We start from the raw sequence: 10,484 nt of genomic DNA, 5'->3' as shown, positions 1-10,484 counted from the left end.
CAGTGAAGTGATAGTTCACTAAAAGGTACCAGAGACAATGAAGTAAAATCAGTATTGAATATATATGCACCAAATGGCATAGCATCCAAATTCTTAAAGGAAAAGTTAAATGAGATACAGGAGAAAACAGACAATAAAACTATACTAGTTAAGTACCTCAATTTGCCCCCGTTCAGCCCTATATAAACCTAACCATAAAATAAATAAAAAAGAAGTTAAAGAGATAACTTGAATTTTAGAAAAGTTAGATATGACAGACCTCTAGAGGGTATTGAATGGCAATAGAAACGAACATGCCTTTTTCTCACATGTGCATTACACCTTCACAAAAACTGAGCGCATATTAGGGCATATAAACCTCATAAATGCAAAAAAAAACAGAAATATTAAATGAGTCCTTGTTGGACTAAATGAAACAAAAAATTATATTCAATCCAGAGCTGTGGAAGCAGAGATGAAAATTAATTGAAAATTAAATAATCTAGTCTTAAAGAATGAATGAGTCAAAGAACAGATCATAGAAACAATCAGTAATTTCATTAAAGATAATGATAACAATGAGACAATATACCAAAATTTGTGGAATGCAACCAAAGCAGTACTTAAGAGAAAACTTATGTCTCTAAAACTTACATCAATAAAAGAGAAAAAGACACATCAATGAATTAGGCAAGCAAAAAAAAACCTAGAAAAAGAACAAATTAAAACTCCCCAATTAAACACCAAAATAGAAATCCTGAAAATCAATAAAGAGAAAAATAAAACTGGGTGAAAAACAAGTGCACTGAATTAACGAGTAAAAGTTGGATCTGGTTGTGGGAAAAGCAATAAAATAGACTATTGACTAATTAGGTTTAAAAAAAAGAAAGAAGACTAAATTATCAGTATTAAAAATGAAAAGGTTGTTAATATACTACCAATGAAGATGAAATGAAAGCAATTATTAGGAGATACTTTGCCCAGCTACATGCCGATAAAACTGACAGTCTAAATAAAATGGATGAATGTTTACCAAACACAAATTATCTAGATTAACAGAAGAAGAAATAGAGTACTTAAGTAATGCTATCTTAGAAAAAGAAATTGAACAAGCATCAATGAGCTCCCTAAGGAAAAAAACTCCAGAACCAAAAGGATTTACAAGCAAATTCTACCAAACATTTAAAGAACAATTAAAATCTCAATATGATATAAATTGCTTGAAAAAATAGGCAAAGAAAGAGTCCTACCAAATTCTGTCTATGACATAAATATGGTCTTGATACCTAAGCCAGGGGGAGCAAAAACAGAGAAAGAAAGGTATAGACCAATTTCCCTAATGATTATTGATGCAAAATTCTTAAGTAAAATACTACCAAGGAGATTATAGCAATAGATCAGAAAGATCATATACTATGACCAAGGAGTTATACCATAAATCCTGAACTGATTCAATGTTAGGAAAACTTTAAGCATCATTGATTGCATCGTTAACAAAAAAAATAACAAAAATCATATGATTGTAGCAATAGATGCAGAAAAATCTCTAATAAAATACAACACCCATTCCTATTAAAAATACTAGAAGGCATAGGAATAAATGAAGCTTTTCTTTGTTGAGCTTTTTTTTCCTTTTTTTTTTGGTGGGGGAAGGCAGGGCAATTGGGGTTAGGTGATTTGCCCAAGGTCACACAGCTAGTAAGTGTGTCAAGTGTCTGAAGCCAGATTTGAACTCAGGTCCTCCTGACTCTAGGGCTGGTGCTCTACTCACTGCACCACCTAGCTGCCCCAGCTTTTCTAAAAATAATAAATAGTATCTATCTAAAACCAAGAGCAAGCATTATCTGTAATGAGGATAAATTAAGAGCCTGTCCAGTAAGATCAAGAGTAAAGCAAAGATGTCGACTATCAACATTATTATTCAATATTGTACTAGAAATACTAGCTATAGCAATAAGACAACTAAAGAAATTGAACAAACAAATATGGACAATGTGGAAACAAAATTATCATTTTTTGCAGATGATGTGATGATATACTTAGAGAAACTAGAAGAGTTGATTTTAAAACTGGTTAAAACAACTACCACAAGTACCATAAGCCCACAATCATTTACAAATGAACAAATGATATCCCCATGCTGCAAATACTAACCCTCAAATATCCTTAAGATTATAGCAAATAAAACCAGGTGGAAACAGATCAATATGCGTCATCCCTGGCATCTTTTCTACAACCGGAGTGGTCCTTAAAAACTTTCAATGAATCCATGGAAGAAGAGCTAGCATCCCAATATTCAATTACGATAACTAGCAACTTTATCCATTTGCACACCAGTCCGCAGAACATTAAATATGAAAGAACAACAGCAGCATAGCAACTATTTCCAGCTGGACTCCATTAAAAATGAGAACAATGAGATAGCAGTGATTTGCATATAATCAGTATATAACAGTCTTTCTCCTTCACTCAAACGTAAGTTCTGTGAGGGCAGGTAGAGTTCATTTTTGTCTTTGTGTCTCCAGAGCATACAAAGAGGGGGGTTGACTTAGTAGACAGAGAACTGACCTCAAAACCAGGAAAAATAAATGGGTTTAAGCCCCAACTCTCACACAGACTAGTTGTGTGACCCTGAAAAAGTCACTGAATCTCTCAGTACTCTAGGTAATTCTCTTTATTAACAAAATCGTAGGTCCAGGGTCCATCCTTATCCCCAGCGGCTAACACAATATTGGCTTAAGTGCTTCATAAATACATATTAATTAATAATAATTAACACTTAAACACCTCTATTAAGTTTGCAAGTTACTTTATACGCATTATTTCATTGGTTCCTGTGAAATAGGTGCTGGACTCTGTGCTGCTATTATCCTTGTTTTACCAATAAATAGTAAAGAAACAAGTTTAGAGAGGTCATGTGTCTTACCTCGGGTCACACAGCTAATAAATATCTGTGGTGAGATTTGAACCCACTAACTGCAAATCCAGGCTTTTCTAACTCCAAAGCCAGGGCTCAATCCATTATACCACATTGCCTTTCAATTAATAAATCTTACTTGTAAAAAATAAATACATACATGAATGAATAGATAGATGAATAGATGGATGAAAAAATACATGAATAAATGAAAGAAAAAGAGACAGGCAGAGAAGGGAGGGAAGGAAGGAAGGAAGGAAGGAAGGAAGGAAGGAAGGAAGGAAGGAAGGAAGGAAGGAAGGAACGAAGTGAGGGAGGAAGGTAGACTGGAAGACTGATTAGGTTCTCCCTTGATAAGACTCATTCTTGTCCTGGGAAATTAATTTGTTATCCTCTTTCCTAACCAACATCTGTGGCATAATAATGACTAGCGTTTATATAGCACTTTAAAGTTTGCAAAGTATTCTATATGCTACCTGAATTGACTTGGTGTGAAAATGAATCCATCAAAATTGCCTGTCTCAGTAAGTCACATACAATTAGCCCTTGGGCAATATGACCTTCAAAAGGCAGCATGTTTTCCATCTTCCTGCCCATAGGGAACAGTATCCAAGTCCAATCAAGCATTCCCTTCACCAGATAGATGTTATTTCACCTTCTAATCTATCCTGCTCCTGCATCCTCTTTAAAGAGGGCATACTTACCTGTCAAAGACTCGTTGGTCATACAACTCTCTGCCTGCCCTGGAGCTCCATTCTAGTAATATTAGCCACCAACAGACAACCCCCACTCTAGATTGTGTCAGCTATATCAATCTTGAATTCTTAGAGTAGGGGAAGTTCCTTGTAGCTTTCTATTATGGTTGCAGGCTGATGAAGTAGGTCCAAGAAGGCCACATGCTGTCAACATGCAATCGGCTAATGACTTGATAAATAGCTCTGAGCCATAAATCATGATCCCCTAACCTAGAGGCAGCAGCTACTGCTGCTACCATTCCATCCATGCAAGCCAGTTTCAAGTAAGATTTACTCCATATCATTCCATGATGCTCATAAATGCCAGCCTTTTCATGACCCTATACCTCTGCTTTTTGTTCTGGGGACTGATCAAAACTTCAGAAAGCTCCCTGGCTATTTGATACATTTTATTCCTGGATTTACTTAATCATGCCCCTATGAAAAGCTGGTCCTCGAGAATGGAAATGGACCTAGTACTCCTCAGGAAAAAAAATATGGATATTGTAATGATGTTCTCCAGATAGAGAAACAAAAAAGGCATGAGGGAGTCTCCCTTGTGAAGCTGTTTGAGAAGCTGCATTTGTATTACTAACTAGGACACTAACTTTCACAATTCCTTAATTATAGAAGGTCAAGTGTCTCTAGGAAGGAGGAAGAAGAGAAACAAGCATTTATTGTTTACTGTGTTCCAGACACTGTGCTAATTGTCGAAGTTACATATACAAGTAAAAAGAAAGATAGTGCCTGCCCTCAAAGATCTTACATCCTAATAAGAGACAACAGACAAAGAGAAGAAAAAGGCAGGGAGGAGGTACCTACCTTGCACAAAGTGTGGTTTTGATGTCCAGAAGCCAGAAACAATTCTGAGAAGAGAATAAAAGTTGACCTGGGCTCCTCCACAAAATGGAGACTCCAGGAGGACCCAGAGAGGGCCGGATCTTACAGAAGAGTAGTGGGAGAGGGGGTCACAAAGAGTCGGAAATGACTGAAAAATGACTGAACAACAGAAAGGGGTGGTTAAATGTTGTGATAAGGTGAAAAGACCCCAGGTGCTGAGGGGAGTTCCAGGATGAGACAGAATGAATTGGAATTTTGAGAGCTAGGGACAGAGATAGGATATATCTCTATAGTATATTTCCACTGTCCTCTTAGCAGAAATGAAAATTCATTTTAGCTGAACAAAGGTCAAGGTAAGACCTATCACTTGTTAAGGTTTTTCAGTGGGATGCATGATAGTCACAAAAAATTCTCTATGCTTTGGGGGACCTTTCTAAGACTTGTAGGGGTCATTTATGACAGACTGCCTCTGCTCTGGACCTGCTCCCTCCTCTTGTTTCAGATGCCTATTCTGCTCTTTATTAGAAATATCTATAGGTTTATACAGTTGGGGTCTTCAGTAAACAATACTAAATTCACTGTGCTCATAACATTAGAGATGAGAAATCAGTTAAATTCATCTAAATGATATATATCTCTATAAAACTGCCTCCTGCCTAAAAAGCTCATGACCTTTGTTAAACTAGCTTGTTGTAGAGAGATAATGGGATCCCAGTCATCCCACGCATTGATTAGTAGGAATGATAAGGGACTGATGAAACTGAGTGTGCCAAGTCTGACACAGACTCTCCTGATGACCATTGCCTGAAGCCATTCTTTCCCCCTGCCATGGCCTAAAAGATCATCAGTACCCCCATGTTTCCACCAACCTCTCTGATTATATCCTTCTCTTATAATGCTATCCTACTATCATAGAGCATCTCATTTTAGGTCTGGAACTTTCCCTTATGTGATAGCCTTTCCTTCACTCCACTTTGCACCTGCTGCTGTGCCTGGTTTTAATTCCATGGAATAAGATGCCCTGGGTACCCCCTGGTGTCTTCACTGCCGTTTTTCCTGCCTCCTTTTGTATGTTGTCAGCCCCTTTCAACTGTAAGCTCCTAGAAGGCAGGACTATCTTTCTTTCACACAGTGCCTGGCACATAGTAGGCACTTAATAAATATTTATTAGGTTGGATTGGGTTGGAGTTAAATGACCCATAATCAAGTCTGTCTGCTTATAAATGTTGAGAAAACAGAGAAAGGATGAGTTATAGGGCAAAGTGGAACAAAGGCCACTGGCTTTTTCAGCCATCTCTATAGTAATATACATTGTTTCACTCAACTCTTTATCCATTTGAGGAAATAGAATCATGAGAATAACTGCCTACCTAAGGGTGTATTACAGACCTGAGAAATGAAATAGGTTAATCACTATAAGTTAAATAATAAAGGAGATAGCTAATGAGAGAATAATTCAGAGAAGAGTTCAAATAATAGACAAAAGGGCAAATGTCATGTTAGCCTAGCCACCCATTAACCTTCTGTGAATAGCCTGCAGAAAAGTTTGATAGCATTGACCAAGAATGATGAGCAGAAATATGTCTCTTTCCTGTACAAAAGAGATGTGCTAACTACATAGTCTCCCAGGGTAGCAAACATCTTTGAAGATGTTTCATCATCTGAAAGCTATGTGGGAGGCATAGTGGGAGGCTATAAGAAAGATTTCTCACCACACCTGCTTTCTACCTCCAGCTAAAAGTGAAAATGACTAAAAGAAAGAGCTAACAAAGATCACATACTTCTCTAGAAGAGAGAGGCTTATTAGCCACAGCATCCCTAGTGGATGTTGGATAGAGTATTAAGTCATCACGATGAAAGCTGGATAGCTGAAGACTGGTAAAGGGCAGGACAGGAAAGTGGAAGTAGAGGTGACAACCAGTGGAGAAAATATGAGATAACGACATTAAATTGGGATTGGGTTTACCAGAGAAGCATGATGGCAATACCATATGACATTGGCAGCTCTGCAGCATTGCAGGCATGGGTTACCCATCCACATATGTTTGGTATAGTTGTGCCCATCTACGTGAGTGTCTTAGTCTTACATATTTCCCATGTACAGATGCCTCATTCATGACCTCTATCCATGTTCACTCTTCCCACTGAGGGCATATACTTCTAATAATGTAACCATAAAGTTTGAGGGGACTGTCATGGTGACATTTTATTTCTATGCTATTTTATTAAATTACTTAGGGCTGGCTTCTGGATGACTAGTAAAAATAAAGATGTTGGTGAGAGCTCATAAGCTATGGTTTGGAAAGATTCTAACCCACAAAGTACCTAGAACCTAAAGTAACTGGCTGAGGATTCATAGGTAGGGAAGACCCTTGGTTTAATGCATATGCTTGGTCAATCTGACTTTTGTGAAGATAACACACATAATGCCCACACAACATGTTGAGGGTTCACAGAGAACTGGGAGAAGCTAGCTGATAGAATGAGCTTGGTGGAAACTTCATGCTAAGATTTGTATTTATTTCAGAAGAGAGGCTGGGCCACATTCTGTTGGCTGAGGAACGGATAGTGTGTCAGGGAGGGCAGGGCATTGTGTCAAAATTCAATTCAATTCAAGGAACATTTTTTAATGCTATGAATACAAAGACAAAGAAAGTGTTAATCTCTGTCCTCAAGGAGATTACACTCAACTAAAATGTTGGAGTACTGCCTAGAAAGTGGAGGTGTCTTCCTGTGACCAAGAAAAAAAAAGTGGGTTGGGAAAGGAGGAGAAAAAAAGCAGGGGCTCTAAAAGACCAGAGTGACTGCTGGGAAAGCAGATGTTTTCATGGTTCCCCTGCTTTAAACTCTGCACTTCTGTCGATCTGAACACAGTGACCAGACTGTTGGCTTACTGAGAGGAGTAATTGCATGCATTAATACTGGGTCATACATGAAGTCCAGATACTGTGGGATTTTCCACAAGACTCTGAGGAGCTTTGTGGTCAGGGAGCAAGTGATAGCCTTTAAATAAGCAAGAGCAGCTAGTGGCCTATCTGGTCACCACATCTGATGGAGGCCAGCCAGAGCTGCTTTTCTCTTTTGTGGTTAGATGCATGTGTGGGATGGAGCTGCTCAGACAGTCTCCCATGGCAACCTTGACTCAGGGGTATAACCACATCTGACATGTTACAAGTGGTATTTGTTATAAGCAATATAGTATTTGTGGTATTTTGTTACAAGCGGTACAGTCATACCCCATCAATCTGGCATCTTCAGGGAATGAACTGTTCTACATAAGGGAATTGTCCAAATAACTGAAGCTGAAAGTCACATTAATCTTTCTTTTTTTGTCCTAACTTTTAACAGGTTTAGGTGAAAATATGTCTAAACTAGATTATTAATTTCTCTGTTCTGGTCTACTTCCAACCCCCCATCCCCCTTTGTCTTAATTACTCAGTGTCCTCATTATGAATGCATGATTATAGAATTTTAGAGTATTTGCCTTGGAGATCACATGGAATAAGAGGATCTGGTTTAGACTCTCAGCTCAGCCACTTACTGACTGTGTGAGCCTTTGGCAAGTGACTGAACCTCTCTGGGTTTCAGTTTCCTCATTTGTAACTTGTGAAGGGGTGATCTAAATTCCCTTCTCTTCCAGTTCCAAGGAGCTCATTGTCAAAGCTGGGAGGAGGGAATTCAGAGCAGTAAGGTTGTTATCATGATTAAATGCTGCGGGGAGGTCAAGATGGCAAAGAACTAAGCAAAGACCACTGGGTTGGGTGACTAGAATGTCATTTGGCCTTGGAGAAGTAATTCAGTTTAGAGGTGATTACAGTTTAGAAACCAAACTGTAGGAGGATGAGAAGTGAGGGAGTTGGTTAGGAAGTAGAAGCATTGAGGGTAAAATGCTCTCCTCAGCAGAAGGCCAGAGATGACATCCAGGCGGCGGTGGGATCCAGACAAGGTATTTTTGTGGGTTGCTATTGCTGTTAAAGATAAGAGAAGCATAAACATGTTTGAAAGAAAGAAGTCAATAGTAAGGTTGAGGTTTAAAGGGAGATACACATTGAAGTAGAAACTTGGGGGAAAGGGTAGGATTAAGTAAGTCTGGGTAAAATGAGAATACTTAAGCCCTGAGTGAGGACCCAAGAGTCTTACGTGTAAACAAAGCTCACGAACTTTAGGACAGGGCTTCTATGAAATCTTTTTTGACTGTTTAGAGGACTTTTTACTTCCCTCCTGGTTCTTGGCTTTATTCCAACTAATGAAGTTGGTTGGATAAGAGATTTCCTGATAAGTGAGGGGTAAGTCCCTAGTTTGGGGTTACCTGACCTGAATGAATCAGACGCATAGTGATTAGGTATATTTTTCCTCTTACCTAGTTCATCTTGTTTGCTTTCCACCTAACTTTCTAATTTCTAATGACAATTTTTGAGGAGTTGGCAAAGTAAGGATTGAGGCATTATCACAAGAGGAAGGGGAAGAAATAGGTGCACATGGAAAATCACTGTGAAAAGGGACTTAAAAGAAAATTCTGACTGTCTTCTGAATAGGCTTTAGAGTCCAAAAATCCAGCATTCCTAACCTGTACCTCCCTACCAGCCCTGCCCACAGTTCTCAGTGTCATGGGGTGGCTGGGAGCATTGGTGGCTAGAAGTAGCATGGCAGCAAAGTAATAGACTCTAGTTACCCAAACTCCTATCGAAATCCCTACTTATCTACAGCTCTATTTCTCTCAGGTTCTTGACCTGTGTTCCCTTGCTTGTCTGAAGTGATGATGTAGTTAGTTGGTCCCGGGGGTGGGGAACCTGCGACCTCGAGGCCACATCTGGTCCTCAAGTGTGGCCTTGGATTTGGTCAAAGGGCTGCACTTGAGGACCTAGGGGGCCACATGTGGCCTTGAGGACATAGGTTTCCCAACCCTGGTTTATCCTGTTAGGAGATCCTGCCTTTTGCTTCCCAATAATTTTTCTGGTTTGCTTCATCACAAATGCTACAATTCCTAGTCCCCCTTCCATAAAGAGGTCTAAACCCACATCTTCTGAACTGTTCTGTTTACTTCGACCTTACTTCATGTGTCAATGAGAGCACCACAATGCATGACACTGTGACTGGGGAGTAGAGATTCATCTAAAGCAAATCATGTGACCCTAGGTGGAGTCATGGAATCACAGAGCTGGATTTTGTGGTCTACCATTCTCCTGCTAAAATCATTCCAGACAGAAGGTCTTTTCCATTTTGCAGTATCTTTCAGGATGAAGATTCTTCTGTTCACAGAGCAACCCATTCATTGTTTGGTGAAACAAGAAATGGGTTACTCAGAGTTTCTTCTTAATGATTTCTTCCTCAGAGATATGAATATTGGCCTATTTTAGTTTATATTGGCATCATTTATCTCCCATCTCTTGTAGAGGTGAGTTGGTCACTTGAAACATTTAGAAGTTCTCAAGACTATAAAATTGTGCTAGGAAAGAGTAAACCCGAGGGAAATTTCCAGCTCTAGCTGGTCCTCTCTCGTGAGCAGGAAACACAGATGTGGGACAACCTGTGGCACACATCTAGTAATTTCTCAAATTGGGAACGGGCAGGAGAACTGGGAGGAATCACTTGGCATGATTCTTTTTTTAAGATTGGCTTTCACAAGGACAACAACTCAAACATCTATCAATGCTATTGGAATTCTAAAAGATAGCTCCCTCATGAGCTATTAGACTACTCTATCCTTTGTGTATCCTTTCTTGAGATCATTTGGAAGATTTTGATCAACTCCATTTAACCTAAAAGTTATCATAGAAATAGATGTAAATACTTCATCTGTCTTAGCCCTTGCTAAGGAGAAAATTTTTTGCCAGGGGTATGCTGGCATACCCAAAACAACTGGCTCTCTGCTCCCTCTCCCCAAACTGTGTGTATAATATACTATAAAGTTTAATTTGCATGAACATTTTCTCCATTACTTTGTTAAGTCTAGACAATTAACAAAACAATAAATCAAGCTGCAATTTGTACCATTTATGGATTTCAGACATGTA

The sequence above is a fragment of the Trichosurus vulpecula genome, chromosome 3 (genome assembly GCF_011100635.1).
Source record: "Trichosurus vulpecula isolate mTriVul1 chromosome 3, mTriVul1.pri, whole genome shotgun sequence".
Classification (NCBI taxonomy): domain Eukaryota; kingdom Metazoa; phylum Chordata; class Mammalia; order Diprotodontia; family Phalangeridae; genus Trichosurus; species Trichosurus vulpecula.
This window is presented reverse-complemented; position numbering follows the sequence as displayed.